The sequence below is a fragment of the Prunus mume genome, linkage group LG5 (genome assembly GCF_029339155.1).
Source record: "Prunus mume cultivar Tortuosa linkage group LG5, ASM2933915v1, whole genome shotgun sequence".
Lineage (NCBI taxonomy): Eukaryota > Viridiplantae > Streptophyta > Magnoliopsida > Rosales > Rosaceae > Prunus > Prunus mume.
Window position 1 is genome coordinate 8,579,378 of NC_142702.1, and position 22,206 is coordinate 8,601,583.

Sequence of the window (22,206 nt, forward strand, 5' to 3'; positions counted from 1 at the left end):
TATTTATTTATTTTAGATTTTAGACATCAGTTTTTTTATTTAGTAAATATAGTATATAATAATCACGACGGTTCCGACGTTATACATGACGATATTCTTTCAAATAGAGATGTGGGCAACTTTTTTTTATGTCGGCACGTATATAGTTCTTGACATGTAACACTCTTTACACGCCTCTATTTTTCTAAAATTGTTGTCTAAAGTTGTCGAAGTTTTCATTTGTTGCTGTTTATATAGTAATTAGATGTCGGATTGTATTTTGGTATGACGATTGCATGTCTTAACCACAAGCAAAACTAGGAAGGGGCTCATATGTGCTTTAGCCCAGTGCTAAATTTTCATTTAGGCATGAATGTATGAATAAAATATACTATAATTAAATATTAGGGCTCATATGTGCTTTAGCCCAGTGCTAAATTTTCATTTAGGCGTGAATGTATGAATAAAATATACTATAATTAAATATTAGCCCTCAAATCTCCCACACACCGCAACTTTTTTTTTTTTTCTCAGCCCACGAAAAGCTTCTTATTATTTTATTTTTTTTTCAAACACTTTTCTTTCTTCTTATTTCTTATTATTTTTTATTTTTTCGTCTCCGCTAGTTTTCTTCTTTCTTCTCTTTTCTCTCTCTTTTTTTTTTCTTCTTTTTCCTCTCATTTGATGTCCAAAAATAAATGAACCGGCTCTACTTTCTGCCAACTTTCTTCTTCCTCCTTCTTTCAGTGTGGTGTCTTTGTGGTCATTTTGGCTGGAAGAACACTGACAAATTTTTCATGTTTCACTCCAAAAATTAGAGGTCTATGAAACATAGAAAAAGGCAAAGATAACATCACCAGCTGGAATATCTGCTCCATTCCTCCAACCAAATCATTCAATTTTATATTGTCTGTTTGTTTGCTAATTAATTGGCTTCCCTTTTTGGGGGTTTGGTTATGGTTGTGTTAAGTGTTTGGAAAAAGAATGAACCAGCTAGTTCAGTTTCTATAATTTACTTGTGTTTCTAAAATTTAACTAGCTGTTTTCTCACTTTTGCCCCCCTTATAAATAAAATAAAATAAAAAAAATCTAGACAATTTGAAGCATGATATATTATATTATAGAAGAAGCCAAGGAAAATAAAATTTAGCCTACCTCTAGAAAAATTCCTAGTTCTGTCAATGGTCTTAACAACAACGTTTGCTGTCGTTGTTTTATGTATCAAAAGATGGCGGTCGATTTCACGACGGTTTAAAAACCTTCTAGACGACGGTGGATTTCTGTTGTCTATTTCAATTTTTGTAGTGAGTCTCTTTCTTGCTATCACCAACTCTTGGACACGTTGCCAATTTGGACATCAAGAATGCTTTCTTAAATGGTGTTCTTCAAGAAGACCTTTTTATGTCTCAGCCACTTTGCTTCACTGATTCGCAACACCCTCACTTCATTTGCAAACGTCAAAAGGCCTTATCTAGACTAAAACAAGCCCTCCGTGCATGGTTTAGTCGCTTCAGCATCTTTCTACTATAGTTTGGGTTCACTTAAAGAAAAACGGATTCTGCTGTCTTTATTTATCGCTCCTCATACTATTTATGTATTATTTTATGTTGATGATATTATTCTTACTGGCACACGTGCTGATTTTATTTCTTCCTTTGATGTCAAGGACTTGGGCTCCATGCGTTACTTTCTTGGCCTTGAAGTTCTTCCACATGATTCTAGACTCCACATCTCTCAAGTCAAATACACGTTGGATTTTTTCACCGCAACTCCATGACTGAATGCAAGCCCTCCTCCACTCCACTTGCCGCCAAGCACCACCTCACCGCACATGATGGTCCACTTCTCAACAACCCAACAGAATTCCGCCATCTAGTTGGCTCCTTGCAGTACCTCACCTTAACTAGACCCGCCATATTGAATTGGACTATCATTTTGTTCTCGAGAAAGTTGCCCTTGGCAGTCATCGTGTTCAGTTTGTTCCCTCCACTTATCAAGTTACTGACCTTTTCACAAAAGGTCTTCACAAAAGTTGTCATCTCCAGCTCTATAACAAACTCGTCCTTCGATGCCCACCATCCAGTTTGAGGGGGAGTATCACGCAATCAACTCAAAGTCGTTAGGCCCTTCCTCCATTACAGGAATCCTCCTTCCATATTCATATAGGTGTTAATCAACATGCCAAATTATACTTTACACAACACCACATAGGCATCAACAAATCTAAAAACCAATGCTGTTAGTATCTTAGGCATCGCTTTTATAATTAATAAGACTAAAATGGTATAAAGGCATCATCATAAATTTTTTATGTTTCTTACCGATGCCGTTGATTATACTTTACAATGATAAATTATACTAATGCGTAAAATGATATTTTTAAGAGGGACATTTTCTTTTAAAAAGCCGCATGATAGGACCCGACCCAAATTCCACTTTGGAATTCGAGCCAAATCCTGTGCGTGTCCGATGCAGCGAATGCCAGGCATAAATGACCAAATTGCCTTTCTAACTGGAAACCAAATTTTATTATCAGTTAGGCTGCTGCCGAAAATTCGGCAAAGTCCCCCTTGCAACTTGCTCATTTCCCAAAAGTTTCCACTTGTCAACAAACATTTATATATCCCAATCGTTCAGCGTGCATTAAATTATATCCAAGCAATCAAGCATCATATCATTCTGGCCTTAGGCCTCAACAAATCAAATAAATCATTCTACTAACAAAATTCATCTCAACTTTCAGAACATCAATAGTACATTACCAATCTCAAACACTCCAACTCGTGGCTACACCTTGTAACATTAGACTGCCTACATACCCTTACTAAAGGATTAAGCCACACGTAGTTCTTTCCCTTTATTAATGTAATTGAATAACTTACTCATTCATCATATTGCCATGTGTTTTGCAAATCAAATTGAATTCTCATGTGTGTGTGTTATACACAATCATATTCACAACTCCAAAGCAATACTTTGTAACTTCCCAATACTCGTATCAGTCATATACTGAATATAAATATGCCATACACTGAACTCCCTCTATTTTAGTTTAAGAATATCTCAAAACTGAAATTCTAGCCACCCAGGCGTACCCCCATTCGTGATCCGTCAATTCCATCCTCGCAGGCCTTGGAGACACCAATTATATCCGAGCCGCAATCCTCACAGGCCTCGGAGATACCACTTCTATCCAAGCCGCAATCCTCGCAGGCCTCAAGGGATCGTTGGTTAGCCTGAGCCGCATTCCTCACTCCGCACTGTTCAGGGGTTCCCAAAACACGTGGGTTTGAAAAACCATATCCCAAACTTATATCAATACTTTCCTTGTATTTCACAATTCATTTCCCGACCTTTATATCAACTTTCCAATAAATTGATTCTCAACTATACTTAAAATATATATGCCACAATCTGATAAAAACCAAGGGCCATGATTCATCATTTTCAGCTACTGGATACATTAGCAATCTATAAATAACTATCTATACTCAATTCGTAACATGACCCAGATGAATCATTCTAGATCAGGACTTGTTTACACGGTCATTTTAACACTTCTCAAAGGATATAACTACCTCGGAAGACTCATGGTCAATTTCGTCCATCTGCCTAAACTTGGTCCACTAAGACTGCGAGGCCCACGACCTCCTATCACAAATCCGGGAGTCCCTATAGGTTCAATGCACTCTTCTGAACCTACCCTGCAAGTATGGTCCAAATCGAACAGTTGGATTGATCACGATAGCACGATCGGACGACTACAATTTATCTTACCCTAGGGTTAGCAATTTCGGGGTATCAGGGACTCCAATTCACGATCCGTCAAATGCTATATGATTCTAGAAGTTCCTAGATCAACATATTTGAAAACTAAACGATCCAACGGTCCGAACCTACCAAACCCGGATATTGCCTAATGTGCGATATCTGATCGAGGATCAAATGATATCCAAATTCATATCCGAGCATACCTTCGTGATCGAGATGACATGAGGATGATTTCAGGAATCAAGGACAATCCCAAAAGTGGCCCACGCGCTAGCAGAGCATGGGTGTCCAAAGCAATTCCGGCGGTTGGAAAATATTCAAACCACTGGTCAAGACTTATACCTACATGATCATCACATAGATTGGAACAACTTTTGTTCTTGGACCTACCCCAAAAAGTTGACGGAAGTGGCCAGAATCGAAGGCCGAAACGGGCCAAAACTTGCCAAAACTTCTATCGCTTGTTTACCCACAAAAACTCAGAATGTTCTCCTAAATACCATAACCAGCAGCTAGAACACATTGAAAGGATATAAAAGCATACCAAATTCGAAGAAAATGGTGGCCGAAGGTGTCCAAATGAGCTCCGTGAAATTACATCAAAAAGTCCAAACCGCCTTGTTTGGTGTTTCCGGTGACCATGACGGCGAATCGAGGCTGGGATGGGCTGGGACTGGAAGAGGGAAGTGAGATGGTTTGTGTAGGACCAGTCTATCTTGAAACGGTGGCTGGAGTTGGGAGATATCAAGGTCTGAAGTTGGCTGGTTGTGGAGCTTTTGAGGAAGAAGAAGAAGAAAATTTGGGTTTTAAAACTGAACTTCTTTTGAACGTAACTTCTTCGTTACAACTCCGATTTGAGCCCACTATGTGTCTACGGACTCATCTCGATGTGCTCTACGCATCAGTATAACTAAAATTTCCAAATTCCTTCCCAGTCAAAAAGTCAACTTTTAAACCATTAAGATATTCTAGGGGCATAATGGTCTTTTACCAGAATAAATTAATAAATAAAAATTGATTTATGATCGGGTTGTTACACCGCAGATGCCTAAAGGGTAGTCAACGCTAGTCCCTCTCAAACTCTCGCCCTCCCTCTCAAACTCTCGCCCTAGATTCCATCTCTCTCTCAATTTTTCAGTCCCTCTCTCAAACTCTCGCCCTAACTTCCGTATCCCTCTCCCTCTCATTTCTTTCAGTCCCTCTCAAATTCTCTCTTTATTCTCTCTCCTCCATCACTGCCTCTTTCTCTCTCAGACACTCCAACCAGGGCCGACGCTTCCCTCAAGGCTAAAGCCTAGCCACCCCTGCCCCTCCCTGAGCCTCGGCGAGCTTTGAAAGGTCACATTTGGTGCATGAGAAACCTTCAAATTTTTGTAGAGTCTTTCTAGTTTCTCTACTGGACACCTTTGGTGCAATGCCAAAAGCCAGTCTGAGTCTGGATCTCTTTTTTCTTCCTATATGTTCTTATAAATTTTAAATCTGCTTCTTCACATTTCATGCTCAAAGAAAAAGTAGATCTCTAGAACTTGGGTTGACACAGAGATGGCCAAAAGATTGAGCTCGCAGCTCTTCGTCAGCAATATTCTCTCTTTCCCTTTCTCTCAAATCTTTTTTTATGGTTTTTTTGTTTAAAACGCTTGTTTTGATTCTTGGGTTTGTTGCTTAGGATTATCAGCGTTCACTAATAATGAACAACTCAAGAGACTGTTTTCTCCTTTTGGAGATGTTGCAGACGGTATTTCTACTTTTCTTATTAATTTGCTCCGATTATTTTTTATTTTTTCTTCTGTAATTTGTGGAAATTACTGGCTGGTTTTTACCTTTGTGATGATTTTGTTTAACTGTATGTTTAGCTAGAATGGCTATGGACCGTATAACTCAAAGACCCAAAGGATTCGGTTTTGTCACTTACAAGTCAGATATTGAGACACAAAAGCTTTGATGGGCATGAATGGCAGGGTAATTTCCTTCTTCCCTAAGGTTAAAATTAATTTATTTTTTTTAAAATGAAAAAAAACCAATTCATGAACTTGATTTATTCAGATTGCAATGATAAATTGACTCATATTATAATTGTTTTTGTGCCAAATTGCAGAACATATAACCCTTATACTTGCGCATTCTAATCTTTTACGTACTGAATATGTGTTTTTGGTTTATCAAATTTCTTAGTCTTTGTTTTCGCCATATGTTTTTAAATTGTATTTTTTTATGAACACCTTCAGTCTTGTTTTTCTCTTTTGAAGTTTCTGTTAAAATTTGTGCAGATGGTTGATGGGAGGCTGATTTTTGTTGAAGTTGCCCAGACTCAAAAACAGGAAGAGGATACCAAATCTAGATAATGACCTTTTTTTTTTCTCCATGTTGTTCAAGATGAGTTAACTTTTTAAGATTGAACACATATCAGATTACTATTGTATCCTCATCATTGCTTTGGTACTTCAAGTTTGAGAAATTTGAATGCAGCTTCCTCTCGTAATGTCGTTTTTCCCATTAAAAAAGAAAAAAAAAAAAAAGAGGAGAAGAACCGATTTTATTATACTTCAGCAACTAAAGGTATTTTGAAACATAACCAAATGTTTTGACATATCTTTATCTTTATTGTTTCTTTTTATATATTCTTTTGGGATAAGTAATTACCTTCAAAAGGTTAAGAACTTCTAAACTTTTGGGTAAGTAATTATCTTCAAAATTTAAGAACTTATAAACTAAGTGTTGTCTTTTTATATTCATGTAACTGAAGTTAGTTCTAACATATATGCCATGCCCTTGATCACCGATATTAATAGGTATGAAAAGGAAAGTGTTTTGGCTTGAAACTTCGGGCATTTACTTGTGCATTTTGAGATCACCAAGGGGACTAATTATGGTTGGCGTTCGAGTTAAATGTGTCTAGAATTGATTTGTGTGTTCTTTTTGTCTTTGGCATTGATTTTCTCACCACTACAAAAAAGGATAAAGACGACGGGAATTCACGGTCGTGTATTCGGTTTTCAAATCGTCGTGGAATCGACCGACATCTATTTGGGTGTCAAACCACGACACTAATCACAGTCGTTGTTAAAACAAACAACGTCATTAACAAATAATAACCGACGTCTTTGTAATGGAAAAAGAGATAAAAAAATAGTCGAGGATGAGAGTAGACGACCAATTCTAACAAAAAACGTCGTTAAAGAGGAAACATATGACATATATTAACAGAACATGGCCGCAAGATATACATACCTTTCACGACAAATAAAAATATGACGTCTTTAAATACATAATCGACGACGTTATTGACTCATACTACGTCAGTATCTTTTCAACAACCGTCGTGAAATGAATTTTCCACTTTGATTTTTCTATTAATGATGACGTGGAAATAGATGTTTGGGTCATTACTTACGACGCATATATTTAAACTGACGACGTTGTACTAATAAATAACGTCGGTTACAAATAATTGAGAGCCGTATTACATAATTTATACGTCATCTCTTAAAATATAATCGTCGTCTAATGGATCTGACACAGCAAGGTTTCTCAGTTCACCGCCGTGTAAACAAGTTTTAACGACACGATCTTAAAATAAACGACGTGGAAAATATGTTGGGGTCATTACTTACGATATATTAATTTATAAAGACGACGTTGTCGTCAATATACAACGTCGTTAGCATTCAAAAGACAGCCGTGTTTCATAATATATACGTCATCATTAAAAACATTACCGTCGTCTAATTCCTATTAGATGGCGTTGTTAATCCGATATTAGCCGTGTAAAGAAATTTTAACGACATTATCATAAGAAAAGAGACGTGGATACATTCATATAACGTTGTTTTTGTAAAGGAACGACGTCCAAATATATCTTAACGTCGACAAATTTACTAATGGATTTAAAATACCGTCGTGAATTCATCCTTTTCCACTTCGTTTATGAAATAACATGCGACGTGGTAAAGTTAAGATGACGTCGTCTTTTGTAACGTTCAGGTTAGATATCTCGTCTTTTAGACGTCGGTATTATGGGATTGGAGTCGTGTTATTTGGAATTACATGGCGGCTCTTTATGCTTCTCCGACGTGATATCCTTAATAACTGTTTCACAATAGTGTCGTGGTTCTTCTTTGTTACGTTGCTTTAAGACGTCGGTAAATATATTGCGGTCGTTGAATGCTCCAAAACATCATTTTTTATTGGAACAGACGTTTGTTTTTCACATTTTTTGTACTGATTGTTTTGTGGCCAAACCTGTATAATGAAAGTGAAGAAATCACATTACAATATATTACAAAATTAATGTCATACACTGCCAATTACATAAGCATCATTCAATCCATATATCTTCACACCCATCTCGAATATTTTGACTCCCAAACTCACCCACTAGTTCATCAAATGTGTCAACATTTGACATCCCTCTAGTAAATGGCTCACACTCAATTCTCACATCACCTAAGACATCATCATCACCAATAACATCATTATATTCTCTATTAGGCATTGATAACACTACCAACCAACCACGATGCATCGGGTCGTCAACAAAAAATAATTGTTTGACTTGAGAAGCCAAAACAAATTAGTCATTCCCCAAAACAAAAAATACGTCTAATTTGAAAACAAACGAAGGTTTAAAGAAACTATCGACGTCTGAAATTTGAAAAACAAATAAAAAGGCAAAGTTATGAGAATATACCTTTTCATCATGCTTTTCTTCATCTTCTTTTTTTTCTTTCTTCTCTTCATCTTCTTTTTCTTCTTTCTTCTCTTCATCTTTTTTTTCTTCATCTTTTTTTTCTTCTTTATTCTCTTCAACTTTTTTTTCTTCTTTCTTCTCTTCATCTTGATTTTCTAAATCCCCAGATTTCTGTTTTAAGTAAAAAAGAAATATATATATATATATATAAGACAGATTGTACATAAAGTAAAAAAATTAAATCAAAACGTCATGGTAAGGCATAACTTAAGACGGTATATAAAAATTATGGACGTCTTAAAATTATTAAACGATGGTAAATAATAAACGTCGTGGGGATTCATATATTACGTCGGTAAGGACTAAAACCGTTGTCTAAATCACCACAAAAGTTTTCAAAAATAACGACGTCTAATGGCATGTAAAACAAGTAAACTAAATACGACATTGTATTGAAATACAAATGACGGTTTATTAATAAAATCGTCGTGGTATGTATTTCAAACGACGGTTTGCTTCATAATAACGACGTCTAATAGCTCTTTTAAAAAACAGAGAATTCAAAGTTCAGATATGTTACCATTTCTTCCTACTTTTCCCCATTTTTGGCAGTATCATCCTCAAAATGTAGGGATCTCACATCCCCAGAGCAGCTTGCTTTGTTAGACATTGAATTTTTGGGACTTTGCTCTAGACCTAGATTTTGACAGGGAGTTTTCGGTTTAAGCATGCTTGGATCAAAATTGGGGATGAGTTGGGAAAGCTGAATCAGTAAATGTTCCCTCTCAGCCTTTACCAATTGCTTGGTTCTAGCCTCCATCCTTAAAGTCTCTTCCCTTGATCTAGCTTCCATCTTCTTAGTCTCTTCTTGAAGGTCAATTCTTACACTTTCCTTCAATTGATCGGCAAACTTTACCCTCTGTTGTCTAGGTAAATTGAAGTATTGCCTAGGGGAAATCCCATCACCTACCCCTCTTACTCTCCCTGGATGCTCGAGACCCAAAGCCAAGGTCAACACATCATTATTGCCAGATACACTGAGACTGCCTTCAGCCACTTGTTTTTGCAATTCATCCTAAAACAAAGACATATAAAAAAGTCAGCACAAGAAAACACACGACGGTTATTTATAAACAAATGACGTATTATATAATTTCACACAACGCAATAACATAGAAATCGACGTTATAATATATTTATAATGACGTTACTTAAAGAACGACGTGGTTAGTTGTTTCAAACGATGCAATAAATAAACCACCGATGTCTTATGCTATAATTACAAAAAACAGAGTAGCGATCCCAAATTCAGACACATGTAACGACGTTTTAAAACATCTCGACATAGTAATATATTCAAACAGACGCAATAAATAAAACACCGACGTCTTATGCTATAATTACAAAGACAGAGTAGCGATTCCAAATTCAGACCTGTAACGACGTTTTTTAAAACATATCGACGTAGTAATATCATTCACACGATGGTAAATATAACATAAGACGTAATAAGAATTATCAGGGCAATACAGAGTTTAATAAAAATTTAAAACAGAGTGAATTTACAATTAATTTTGCTTTCTCTGCCACCTTTGGATCAGGGATGTTACCATCTTTGTCTTGTCTAGCTTTCTTACATAAGGCAGATCGATCAATTTCTACCCCAGGCATGGTTTCCTCCAATTGATCCTCCAAACCAGCATATCCTTTTCGAGACAATCGATGATTGTACTCAAGTTTCTCCCTAATCTTTGAATGTTGAGAATGCACAGACACAAATTCTTGGGATAACCCTGAAGCCACAAAGGCATTCCATTCTGCTTTCTCTATGAATTTATATAGTTGAGGGGGTTGGCTTAATTTCTCCCTCTCCTTGATGTATGGAAGGATATAATGCCTCGTTAGTGTAGACTTGAAATCCTTCCATTTCTTGGCAGCAGAAGATAACACCAGGTTCTTGCCCCCTTGACCTACCACAAAAGCCATGTCAACGGCTTCCCAAATCTGCTCCTTTATGTCCTTGGGGATTTCAGCCCATTTCTTGTCCACAAGTGGGACTCTAGAGCGTGCCAACACACCAATGTAAGACTGCATCTCAGTATGTGCAGGGCCACATCCTTTCCCCCTTTTATTGTACTCAACAACTGGCTTGATTTTATGAAATTTTCTCTTCACAACACGAGGCATTGTGCTCATACCTCGACCTGACTTTGAATCCTCAGAAATTGTTGTCGTGTTGGCTAGTTCTGTCTCAGCAGATGAAACAAACTTCATCTTCTTCAAGGTCTTGGCTTGAGGAGTTACCATTCCAAGCTCCTTACCTCCATTTTTTTTCGAGCTAGAGTCCTTACTTTAGTCTTGAGAAACCATGGTTACAGACAAATCAAACCTGCAAGTGAAAATATTTTAGGAAAAAATTAAGAACACAAACAATGGTTATTCATAAAACACAACGTATGATAAGATTTTACACGACGCAATAACATAACATCAGACGTAATAAATGTTTAAAACGATGGTACTTAAACAACGACGAAAAAATATAAAAGAAGACGTAATAAGAAGTTATTACGGCGTTATTTACACTCCATCGTGATATTTATATTCAAACGACGTTAATATTAATATAACGTCGTGGTATTAAAATTAACACGACGTGAATAATAAGATACCGTCGTCTATATAAGATTCCAAACCCTTCTTTCTTTGTCTGTGAATGTTTGATTGTAGGTTTGATTTCTCTGAACCATGGTTTTTGTTTTTCCTAATTTGATAAAATACAAAGACAAAGAAAGAAGGTTTTGGAATCTTATATAGACGACGGTATCTTAGTATAAGGTCGTGATATTAACATTCACACGACGTGAATAATAAGATACCATTGTCTATATAAGATCCCAACCCCTACTTTCTTTTTCTTTGTATTTTATCAAATTAGGAAGAACAAAAACCATGGTTCAGAGAAATCAAACCTGCAATCAAACAATAAAATAAAAAAACGACGGTCATTTTAAAAACAACTTATGTCAATTTTCAGACGACGCTAGGGGCGACTGATGAACCGTCGTGGTCTACATATTTAACCACGTAAATAAGAAGCTACCGTCGTCTTATTTAGTTGAAGTAGTTGTGTTCAAAGTTGGAAACTTTCCCTCTTGTCTATATATTTTATCAAACTTGGAAAGAATTAAAATGATTTTGGCCAGAAAAAAGGTAAAAATATTTTCAAAACAAAAACCGTATGAGCATGCAAAACAGCAACAAAAATAGTGAGAAATGAAAGCTTACCTTTTGCGTGCAATGAAAGCTTTCTCTCGGAGTTTGGTGTTTAAGTTCAGAGAAGACGACGAAGAAGACGATGAGATACAGTGACAGTTCTTTGACAAGGAAAAAAGACGAAAAGTTTTCTCTTGGAGATTGAAATTTTTTATCGGGTTTGGAAACAGTGCATGTGTAAGTCAGGTAGACGAAAAGTTGAATATATACACAAATCGTTTCATAAAAATAAGGCGGCGGTTTACAGAGTATGAAGACGTATAAATAAAAAACTACGACGATAATTTGAACTTAGGACGTGGTAAATAAATACGACAGTAGTGTTGTAGGTACCGTCGTAGTAAACTCCAAACTAAAAGTTGATAAATTAATATCTCGCGTCATGGTACAAGGATTTAACACGTCGTTTTTTTGTAATATACCGACGTGGATTTTTATAATATACAACGTATATTAAATAATAACCGACGTTGATTTTAAAATTAAACGGCGGTTTGTGTGTAATGACCGCCGTGGGTTTTAAAAATTTATTGTATCAATTTGTTGCTTTCTTTCAGTTTCAGTTTTCATTTAGGGTTCCAAGTTCTTCCTCTCTCACAGACACTCTCTCTCACCTCTCAAAGACAATAATTTGGATGTCTTTCTCAAAGAGAAATGGAGCTTACTCTCCAACAAATCTATGTCCACAAGAAGAAGCTTGTCATCTAGACTTCTCACTTCCGTGATCAGGCCTGATAGGAGACTTAGTGCTTCTGAATACTCCTTGCTTTCCATCAAAAGAGATGCAAGCCTGGCCTCCACTCGCTATCGAAGGAAAGTTCACTTCTCAGCACGGGTCCACTGCGCAATTTCTTTGCAAAGGGAAATCTGAAGATCAGATGTGCTTGATCCTCTGCTCGATTTTCTTGGCTAAGAAGATCCGTCAGATTTGTGATAGCCTGTTCCTTTATCCGTAGAGCTTTAGAAGAAGAAGATGGGTTTTCAAGAATGCGATAAAGAATAGAAATGGCTTCAGATGGCCTCTAAAGCCTGAGCAATCGAATTTGTAAAGACATTGTCAATGCTTTGAACTATCCAAGTCCTGCAGAAAGAGAACAGACCAAATTTGAAACAACGACGGTTTTTTGTTCTATCGTCGTCTTTTTTAGTCGTCTTTTTTGTCGTCGTAGTATATTAAAGTAAGATGGCGGTAGGTTTATAATTACCGACGTAGATTATTTTTGTTAACGTCGTTAAGTGTAATATAACCGACGTGGATTTTACTTTTAAATTATAAATAGAGTTTTTTTTTCCCGAGTTCTTTCAGTTTTAGTTTTCAATTACAATGCGTTATAAATAGAGTTTTTTTTCCCGAAGAAATTTAAAATGACGGAAATTAATGTTCTAGAATTTGTAAAGTTTCTTGTTAGGGTGACTGATTTAAATTAAATACAAATATAAAAACAACGACGGTTTTTTGTTCTACCGTCGTTTTTTTTCTCGTAAGATGGCGGTAGGTTTATAATTTCCGACGTCTTTAATTTCTACGTCAGTACTTAATTGATTCTATCGTTGGTTTTTTGCTCTGAGACTAAGATGACGCAATATATTTGTTTCACGACGTGGATTCTTTTTGTTAAATGACGTTAGGTGTAATATAACCGACGTGGATTTGATTTTTTAATCATAAATAGAGTTTTTTTTTTTTACAAATTTATAAATAAACCCAATCCTAGACATGTATTTATAAAAAAACCCAAGCACTATTTAAACATAGAAACACACCCAAAATCAACCCCAAAGTCAACTTTTTGGGTGTGTTTATAAATGGGTTTTGAGTGTGTGTAATGATGGGTTTTGGGTGTGTTTATATGTTTAAATAGTGCTTGGGTTTTTTTATAATTTCAACCCCCATTTTGGGTGTTTTAGTGAAACTCCCTTTTTTTTTTCTCCGAGTTCTTTCAGTTTTAGTTTTCAATTACAGTGCGTGATAAATAGAGTTTTTTTTCCCAAGGAAATTTAAATGACAGAAATTAATGTTCTAGAATTTGTAAAGTTTCTTGTTTGGGTGACTGATTTAAATCAAACACGAATATAAAAACAACAACGGTTTTTTGTTCTACCGTCGTCTTTTTTGTCGTAAGATGGCGGTAGGTTTATAATTTCCGACGTCTTTAATTTCTACGTCAGTTACTTAATTGATTCTGTCGTTGGTTTTTTTCTCTGAGACTAAGACGACGTAATATATTTGTTTCGCGACGTGGATTCGTTTTGTTAAACGTCGTTATGTGTAATATAACCGACGTGGATTTTATTTTTTAATTATAAATAGATTTTTTTTCACAAGTTTTTTCAGTTTTAGTTTTCAATTAGGGTTTCAACTTCTTTTTGCCCTTTTCTCTGTCTCACCTCACCTCTTAGGAGGCAATTGTTTGGATGTTGGTGTATGTGTGTATGTTCGTGTAGATACACAAACGCACAGACATCATCAACTTCCAAAAAATTGTCTCTCTCGATTGCAAATCTGAGGCTGCCGTCGTGAAATTTCAGAGGCAATTTTTTGGATGTTAATGTGTATGTGCGTTTGTGTATCTCAAAGACACAAATACACATATATCATTAACCTCTAAAATATTGTCTTTCTGGTAAGATTATGATGAGGAACAGAGTTCCATCTGGTAAGATTTCGTAACCCTTGGGATCTCAGAAAAATGTGATTATGTCGGCGGTTTTCTATATAAACCGTCGTGGTTATTTCAATTCTTGTCATTAAGTTGATCTACCGACGTAGGATAACAAAATCCAAGAAATAAATTGTTAAAAAAAATTCTTATTAAGACGACGGTTTAAATATAAGGTATGACATATAAAGTGAATAAATACGACGTTAAATTTTATAATACGTCGTTAAATGAAAAACCCCAACGTGGTGAGAGATAAAGATACTGTCGTATAACTATACGAGAAAGACGTCGATATATTTATCTTTGCCGTAGTTGTACATTAATTTAATACGGCAGTATTTTGTATTATACCACCGTGGATTTATTTGTAATTATACGGCGCCTTATACGAAAACTTGGTCGTGTTAATTTCTGAGTAAAACGGCGGCTTTTTGACATCGTCGTCTATACTTTCTACGTAGGTCTATTCATAACTTCTGCCGTTCTTTGTTGGCTTAGATTTTAGTCTGCGGAAATCCCATTTCAATAAGACGTCGGTTTTTTAATTAGGTGCGTCGTCTTTTATGAACAACCATTGGAATCTCCCATTTTTAGGTGTCTAAGGTGTTATTACATGGCGATTTTATAGAACCGTCGTCTTTTAAAAAACAACGACAGTTTTCCCTTAGACCGTCGTTTTTTTCTGGTCGTCTTTGTCACTTTTTGGAGTAGTGTCTTCCTCCTAGTGATGGAAAGCTTGAGATTGTGGTTCCTTCTTTTGTTCACTATCTTGAAGTTCTAGAAGGTGCTGACTAAGACAAACATCCTGGTATGGCAATTTCCTTTATCTTTTTTGGGTAAAGCTGTCTTAAAGGTTGGTGAAGTAATTTTTCTGAGTACTTGCTTAATTCTTTATCAGGTTGGTCTGCTTTTCATCTCTAATGTATATTTAATCTCAGCTAATGAATGAATTTTCATTTCTTCCTTCCATTTGTACTCGTTGAGGAGGACCACAATTAATTAGTTTCAGACTGCATGCTCGAAATGTCCCACTGCAAGCTTCCATGACTGTAACAGATGGTTAGTATCACCATATACATTTTTTTTGTTACACTTGTATAATAACTTTTTCAAAATCAATAAAGCACACTGATACATTTTACTATTTGCGCGATGAAGACAATTTAGTTGCGCAAAGAAGATCTGAGTTGCACAAAGCTAAGCGCGACAAAAACTTCGTTGCGCTAAATCCGTCGCACAAAGATCGTGAAGAAAGACTATGCACAACGACAGATTTAGATTGGTCGCGAAAACCCAGAACCACGGCTAATCTTTGGCACACAAAAGTTTAGGGACGAGACTAATGTTCGTCTCTCAAAACGTTGCGCGGCGAAAATAGTTCGTCACAATCGCACAGCACGATGGTTTGCCTTTGTCGCACTGAAATGTAGGGACGAGAGTGTTGTTCCTCTCTCATACCTTTGCGCGACGAGGTGTGTTGGCGTCACGAAAATGTCTTAGTCACTTCACTTTTTCGTGAGACGAAGAGTTTCATCGCACAAAAATAAAATGTATTTCATTTAAATTTAATTTTACCTTTTTTTATTTTGTAAAAAAATAAAATTTGAAATATTTTTTTTTTTTGGGTAATAAAATGAAGTTACAATAAAACATTTAATGAAGAGAAAAACAAAATTGAAAAAAATATAAATGTATATAGTACAAGAGAAATGTTTAAAATGTAATTAAGAAAGTAAAAAACTAATCAAAAAATATTCCAAAATCTACGTGGTCGTCTTGCAAATGTGGCTTGGAGGTCCGGACATTGTAGACAGAGGTAGAGATGCTGTGGCCATGTTCAGGTTGGAGGGGCTCGGAGGTCGACGAGGACCAAAATGTGGGATTGGAATGCCAAACAGAGCGAGGGACTCTAGAAGCTGTGACATCTAGGTACTATACGGCGACTTGGGTCTTAAGCTCGGCCACCTCTGTTGTCAGCAGTCACCTGATTTGACAGCGACAATGAAGCGGCTCTAGGTTCCCGCCATCGTGCATTCCCCATCCCTCAACAATATGTCCCTAGGCTCCTCCCGAGAGTCTGATCCAAGGTCTCCATCAAGATCTAAAACCCTGTATTCTGTGGAGGATCCACATACTCGAGCGGAGTATCGAGAAGAAGATGAGAGGCGGACTCCGGAAAAACCAACTGGCTATTCTCCATCATCGTCGCCTGTTTAACATAACATAAAATAAAATATTAATTAAAACATTCATATAATAACCATGAAACTTGAATGCGTAAGATAATAGTTCAAATTAAAGAATACTTACATGAAGGGACTCGACCAACTCATTCCCAGGTCGAACATAAACGTCACCAAAGACGTCGATCTTCAGGAATTTGGATCCCCCCTGAATTGAACAGGAGAAGAAAAATGCTAGTACGAAAAAAACAAATTAATATTAATAACGTATTAAAAATTGAATATAAACAACTTTATTATTACCCCCCGCCGCACCTCTATCCTATAAGAGAACAGCCTGGAACCTGAATAGTGGAGAAGAGTCTTCTTGTCCCTATTACCCTTATTTGCTTTCGCCTTCTTCTGTTATACAAAAAATAAATGTATTAGTTGAAATTGAAATGAAATATAAAAAATTAAATAAACATTAGTAAGAAACGTCTAATAATTTTCAACTTAATAGAAAAAAAATACCACATAATCAGGCTCTTGAAAATGACCGCTGAGCCACACCCAACTATCCTCCTGCCCCTCAAACTCCTTCAATCAACCCTCTTGAAGAGTGACCTGCAGATCATCAAATGCCTGAAAATGGTGGTGCAGGTCGTACTTCCATTGCTTTTACCTCTCAGCAAAGAGCCTGTTGAAGAACGCCAATGACTCATCGTCAAGGTTCTCTAAATTGTAGTTCGTCTGTAATAAATTAATTACATGCATTAAGTAATAAAAATATATAAAGTTGGAAGGAAAAACAATTAAAAGGTAGGATACATACCGACAACTGTCCTCGCACCTCCATCCTCATCTTGTCAGGCATGACCTTCCAAGACTTCCATTTCATCAGACAATGGGTCCGAACGACGTGACCAATGTCGTGGGCCAATGAGCTATGATGGTCCACCGTTGGTGCAACCTGATGCCGCTCGTCGTATACAATGTTGATACGACTGTTGGTCACCCGAATCACCTTCGCCATCTTCAACTGGCGACAAGGTCCCCGGATGTTCTTCTTGGCTACAAAAAAATATAAAATTAACGTTAAATAACAAATCCTACTAAAATCTTAGTCCAAAACAGCTGGAGTTCAAGGAAATATTTACCTCAATGTTGTGTCGATCGTCGGGGCGGTGATGACGCCTGGCACAAGCAGTTGCGCCACTAATGACGCTGATGACACCGTCGCATGGGAGACCCCGGGACCAACCGGCAAGTGGTCCATCTGTGCTGGAGCAATGGTAGTTGCCGGCTAAGCCGGGAGGCAAACTCTGTACAGTCATCACCGCCTTACGACTTCTAATAAGGTTTGATATCTGCACAACTGAACAAGCATCCAAAATTAATCCAATTAACAAACATAAATCCCAACTAATAAAACAAAAATATATAAGAATCTTCATTAATTAATGAACATAAAAATTAATCCAATTTACCAAGATATAATCTAAGCATATACAACCTAATAAAAAACACTAATTTATTAATACTAACTAACCAAAATAAAAACTCAACAAAAAAATTAGTCAAGAGAAACAAAAGCATATAAGAATCCTTATTTAAAGCATATCTTACCATAGGGTTCGCGACTTCGGAGTATCCAGGACTCCGATCTACGATCCTAGAATTACAAGGTACAACATACGAGAGTTTGAGTTCAATCCAATGGTCCGAACATATCAAACCCGGAAATCGCACAATAGGTGAAATCAGTTCGAGGCTCAAATGGTATCCAAATTGGAGTCTGAAGATACCTATGTGCTCATGACAACTAGGGGATCGCATCGGGACGCAATGTTCTTTTGCTACAGTGTCCACACGAGCCGACAGCGCTTGGGTGTCCAAAGGGATGGGTCTGCAGTCTTTGGGCCAGCCATGGCTGGTGGTGGTGGTATGGAGGTTTGGAAGGGCACAGGTGGAGGAAGTGAGAAAGACTTGCGAGAGAGAGAGAGAGAGAGAGAGAGAGGGTTTTTAGAAGTATTGAAAAAAACAGCGCCTTCTTCTAAATTTTCTTGAACTTGCTCTACAAAACAATTAATGCGTCGTGCAAGTTTGCAAATTTTTTGAAAATGGTGCTTTTTTTTTCAGGGTTTAGGGTTCAGGTTTAGAGTTTGCACGACGTAGAAGAACCTATTATGTCACACAAGGAAATATTTCCATGCCAAAATTATCGCACCTTGCACAACATAGAAGAGCCTTTTACGTTCCAAAATTATCCATGCCCTAAATCCTAAACCCAAAACCCCAAACCCTCAACCCTCGAAAATTATCGTACCTTGCGAGATGTAGAGGAGCCTGTTATGTTGCACAAACCCTAAAGCTAAACCTTAAACCCTACACCATCAACCATCAACCTGCGAATTTTTTTTTTATTTTTAAAAGAATGAGTGTAAAAATTACTGAAGAATCATATCAAAAATTCTACAAGTATTGTGAAATAATAGAAATAATTGTAACCAATTGCATTTTTAAATGCAAAGGCATGAAATCTACATTCTTGCATCTTGAACTCTTATTTTTGTACCACACATACTAATATTTAATTTTATAAAATGAAAACATTAAAACTTTTATGAATTTGATTTGTGATTGTTATTACATGCTAATTGATGATGAATTTTAGCCATAAAAAAATTGATTTATAACATTAAGTCGTTGCAATTTTTTTTTTAATCATTTTTATATTAGATTATGTGAGGGCTCCAGTTTAAGTTTCAGCAGTGGATACCACAAAATCTTTACAGTAACATAATTAATTACAAAAAAATTCATTTACTATGTTTTACATTGCAAGTCACAAATAAATTGTATTATTCATCATCGGAACTATAATAACTTTCGTTATCATCGCTATCATCACTTTCAGTCTCCCAATCCTCCTCCTCTATAACTACATCGCCGTCGTTGTTCGGGCCCACTGCAACATCGTATCGCAGAAGATCACCGAGGACAATTGTAATTGATTGAATCGGTATTTCGATTGAAGACACTCCTTATATCTGAAACGGTTCTTGTATACCATTTGTATCTCGAAGATTTTCTGCAAAAGATAACTTTTGTCACGACAAAAACTCATTTTCATCGCTCAAAATAACATTTTCGTCGCGCTTGTTGACAGCAAACTTTATGCGACGAGAAATCGTTTTCGTCGCTAAACATTTCGTCGTGCCAATGACCAATATCGTCGCGCATGAACGTGTCGACATCTAACTTTACTCGACGACAGTGATAGTTCGTCGCCCAAGTATTTGGCGCCAAATAAAATAGACCCGCGTTTTTCTTACAATGGTCGCGCAAAGTTTTCTTTCGCGACGAAAGCTATCGTCGTGCAAGTGTTTGGCACGAAATAAATAACCCCGCGTTTTTCTTGCTAACTCTGCGTGATGATAACGTGTATTCACAACGAACATTTTGGTCGCGCAAGCTTAGAAATATAAAATTATTATCCGCGATAGTTTGAGCTTCGAATGAGTTCTTCTGTCGCGCAAGTGTTTCTTGTGCGACGAATTTCTCTACGTCGCGCAAATCGTAAAACGTAGTAGTGGCAGTAATCCCTCATAGTAGAGGATAGCCATGTGGGTCATCCTTTTTTTTTTTTGTTTTTTGGACTCTTATCTTAACTGTATTTTATCTTGTAGCTCATGCATTGTGTTTTTAGATAAACACTAGGTAAACTTTGCCTTTCTTGTTTCCTTTCGAATCTTTGAACTTATTGCTCTTTATGCATTTTTAGGGCATGCTTGGTCTATAAATTGTTTTGGGGAGCCATGAATATGAATTTTTTAGAGCTTCAGTTTTTAGCATGATGTAGTACGATTATGGAACTAAGGTATTTTCTTATTGTGTTTGCTATTTTATAAGTATTAATCCAGCCTCTTGGAATGTATTTTGTAATTATAATCCGTCTAGTAGTTGTTGCCTCAATTTTTGTTTATGGTGAGTCAAAAGGATTTTGTCTGTATTTAGCTTATCATTGCAACTTGATAGATAAGGATAAATTAAGTGTAGCCAAATTGCCAATTGGACTTGAATTTTGACCATCTTTGACAAGTTCAAATTTACTTTCGACTGTCCCACTCTGGACATGTGAATCTGTAAATGGATGGCTTAGTCTTTTTGTTGTAGCATATTTGAGTCTTTGTTATGGATTGGATGATTGGGTTCAGCTGAAAGACCAAATTTTTTTGATTCCTTTGTTTGATGTTGCTCCTTTTCGGCTCTGGCAATGTTACCAGCGTTGAGGTGCCTTTGTTTTTTTTTTTTTTTTTGGATGAATGTTAAATATAAAACCTTATTGTAATATTTTCATATACCATTCTGTTTGGTCAATCTACTGCAGAATATGCATGATTTCTTTCTAACAGTTTTTTTGTTTCCTGGGCATAGTTGCTGTCTGGAGATAAGTTTACTTAGATGTTTTTTCTAGCAAATTTTAGGGGGTGTAGCTTCAATGGTTTTCTTCTTGGTTCTAGTTTCCTGCTTTTAATTAAGTAGTGTTTGCTCTTGTTGTTTAGTCAAGGACAGCTTGTCCTCTTGATTATCAATACAATCATTTCTATTCAAAAAAACAAAAACAAAAAGTTACTGTTTGAAATCTTCTAAAAATTGAAGTTGAATTCCCTGTAATTTTTTTTTTTATAGTATTTTTGTTTTTCTTTAGCTTCTTGTTGAAGATTTTATATAGTTTTTCTTAATCTTTATATACTCTTTTCATTTAATTTCAATATGCGAGAAGTGGAAAAAAGAAGGGATTTTACGCCCAAATGGAATTGGACGAGGTTCGAGATGAATGGGCATGTCATGTGCTAGAGTGGATTTGAGTTTGAACATTTTCCTTCTTGTTTTGGTAGTATTTTGCTTATATATGTATGGATTGATGGATTTTGGTTTACTAGCAGAACTCATAAGTTTATATATATATATATATATATGAATATTTTTTGATGTTGCAATGGCAATATATATGAAATGGATGAGATGCCTCTATATTTTGAGACAGAAACTAAGTAAAATATGATGTGAAACATGGAAATTGCTTACAGTTTATTATTAAATATGATGTCTATTGTGTATAACAACCTTTGTTATGCCATAACAACTGAAGTTAAAAATTAAAAACAACATTAGCACTCTATGGGAACCGAAGCCTATAATCAAAAGGGGGTCAATAATATTTGTAGAAATTCAAACTATTTGTAGGCTTTTCACTTCAGCATAAGCGCAAAAAACGAATGAGTAAACCATAATTTGCAACAGCAGCGACATCTTTTCTGAAGTCGTAAGTTAGAACACGCTTCAGTATAATCAAAACCCTTGATGCTATAACGAGTATTTAGCATTAGTGCTGATATATTCCCTAATGCTATTAAAGGTTTAGGCATCAGAGGTGAACGTTGTTTTGGCACATGGTAACTAGAGGCGGGCACGGTTCTGATTGGACTGGTTTTTGCCCCAAAATAGAACCGATCCGATACTATTCATCCGATTTGGTTTGGTTCGATTTTGATTAAAAAAATTTCAAAAACTATTCGGTTCGGGTTGAACCAGTTTTGTTCCGGTTCAGTTTTGAACCGGATTATAAAAATTAATTTTTAATACAATTCTCAACTGAAAT

General features: G+C 36.2%; 2 pseudogenes; one reads left to right on the forward strand and one right to left on the reverse strand.

The window, feature by feature from the left end:
- The first annotated feature begins 5,292 nt into the window (after nt 1-5,292).
- LOC148916808 (small RNA-binding protein 11, chloroplastic-like) lies at nt 5,293-6,092 on the forward strand (annotated as a pseudogene).
- A 10,235-nt stretch (nt 6,093-16,327) lies between these two features.
- Nucleotides 16,328-17,875, reverse strand: LOC148916809 (uncharacterized; annotated as a pseudogene).
- Between the last annotated feature and the right edge of the window lie 4,331 nt (nt 17,876-22,206).